Consider the following 2,500-nt stretch of genomic DNA (forward strand, 5'->3'; position numbering starts at 1 on the left):
TGGTACCAGTATATTGGGATTGTGCGTGTATTGTACCACTATATATGGTTGGGGAGATGTACATGAGTGTTGTAATTCAAGGGGTATTAGTTTGTTGAGTGTGGTTGGAAAAGTGTATGGTAGAGTACTAATTAATAGTATTAAGGATAAAACAGAGAATGCAATCTTAAAAGTACAGGGTGGTTTTAGAAGAGGTGGCGGTTGTATGAATCAGATTTTTACAATTAGGCAGATATGCAAGAAATCTTTAGCAAAAGGTAAGGATGTGTATGTTGCGTTTATGGATCTGGAGAAAGCGTATAATAGAGTTGATAGGGAAGCGATGTGGAATGTGATGAGGTTATATGGAGTTAGTGGAAGGTTGTTGCAAGCAGTGAAAAGGTAGTAAAGCATGTGTTAGGATAGGAAATGAAGTGAGCGATTGGTTGCCAATGGAGTGGGGCTGAGACAGGGATGTGTGATGTCGCCATGGTTGTTTAACTTGTATGTTGATGGAGTGGTGAGAGAGCTGAATGCTCGAGTGCTTGGACGAGGATTGAAACTGATAGACGAGAATGATCATGAATGGGAGATAAATCAGTTGTTTTTTGCAGATGATAGTGTACTGCAGACACAGAAGAGAAGCTTGGCCGATTAGTGACAGAATTTGGAAGGGTATGTGAGAGAAGGAAGTTGAGAGTTAATGTTTGTAAGAGTATGGTTATGAGATGTACGAGAAGGGAAAGTGGTGCGAGGTTGAATATCATGTTGAATGGAGAGTTACTTGAGGAAGTAGATTGGTTTAAGTACTTGGGGTCTGTTGCAGCAAATGGTGGAGTGGAAGAAGATGTATGTCAGAGAGTGAATGAAGGATGCAAAGTTTTTGGGGCAGTGAAGAGAGTGGTAAAGAATAGAGAATTAGGCATGAATGTAAAGAAGGTTCTGTATGATAAAGTGATTGTACCAACAGTGATGTATGGATCGGAGTTGTGACGGAGAGGCAAAAAATTAATGTTTGAGATGAAGTGTCTGAGGAGTATGGCTGGTGAATCTCGAGTAGATAGGGTTAGGAACGAAGTAGTGAGGGTGAGAACGGGTGTTAGAAATGATTTAGCAGCTAGAGTGGATATGATTGTGTTCAAGTGGTTTGGCCATGTTGAGAGAATGGCAAATGGCTGTCTGCTATAGAAGGTGATGAATGCAAGAGTTGATGGGAGGAGTATAAGAGGAAGGCCAAGGTTTGGGTGGATGGATGGTGTGAAGAAAGCTCTGGGTGATAGGAGGATAGATGTGAGAGAGGCAAGAGAGCGTGCTAGAAATAGGGATGAATGGCGAGCGATTGTGACGCAGTTCCGGTAGGCCCTGCTGCTTCCCCCAGTCGCCTTGGATGACCGCGGAGGTAGCAGCAGTAGGGATTCAGCTTATGAAGCTTCATCTGTGGTGGACAACGGGGGCGGGTGGGCTGTGGCACCCTAGCAGTACCAGACGAACTCGTCAGGCTGGGAGGAGCGTAGAAAGGAAAGGTCCCGTTTTTACATTTTTCTGATGTCGGCTACCCCACTAAATTGGTGGAAGTGTCTTGTTTTATATGTGTGTATATATATATATATATATATATATATATATATATATATATATATATATATATATATACATATATATATACATATATATATATATATATATATATATATATATACATAATATACATGTATATAAATTCATGTATATATATATATATATATATATATATATATATATATATATATATATATATATATATATATATATATATATGTGTGTGTGTGTGTGTGTGTGTGTGTGTGCGTTATAAGTGAAACTTTTTCAACGCAAAATCTGTTTTATTTATTCATATCTTTATTGAATTGCTTTAAACCTTCTGTGTGATTCTCTTCCCTCGTTCATAAAGTCAAAAGGAAAGGCTTAAACTTTAAAACCAAAGATGAATACTCAATTTAATCTATGCTTTTATTACATGAATATAACAATAGACATGACGCTCTGATCTATAACAAGTCACGAATGTTATTTTATATATGATCATTGAACCAAAGTTCTTTGTAATATTTCTTATTCTTGAAATATATTGCTTTGAAGTTTTTCTCTCAGTATCATCTAATGAAATAAGGAAATCTCACGGAAAACCCCAAAATAATGATAACGAATATACTGTGAGCTTTTGTTTTAATTCTTTATAAAAGAACATAAAAAACTATTTTCTTTTCCCTAAAATGCTGTTACTTTGAGCAAAGAAGTTTCTTGTCTTAATTAAGAAGCAATTATATAAGAGTAGCCTAATTGACATCTGTGCCTACTAGCTACAAGCGATAACTACAGTACGCAACGTTTTTTTTTTTTTTCTTTTTTTTGATCAAGAAGAAAAAGGAAAGAGCACACCACAATATTCTATTCTCTAATCAAAACATCAATAGACTTCTAGTATAATAACGAGGGGATAAATAACTTTTTCTTAATTGGTAGCATTGATCCCCACTTGATA

The 2,500-nt window shown here is 36.4% G+C and overlaps 1 protein-coding gene across 2 annotated transcripts in view; it reads right to left on the reverse strand.

Moving 5' to 3' along the window:
• LOC137640207 (uncharacterized) overlaps nt 1–2,500 on the reverse strand; it is a 69,652-nt gene that overhangs the window by 3,629 nt on the left and 63,523 nt on the right. The window lies entirely within an intron of this gene.

Source organism: Palaemon carinicauda, chromosome 4 (genome assembly GCF_036898095.1).
Source record: "Palaemon carinicauda isolate YSFRI2023 chromosome 4, ASM3689809v2, whole genome shotgun sequence".
Lineage (NCBI taxonomy): Eukaryota > Metazoa > Arthropoda > Malacostraca > Decapoda > Palaemonidae > Palaemon > Palaemon carinicauda.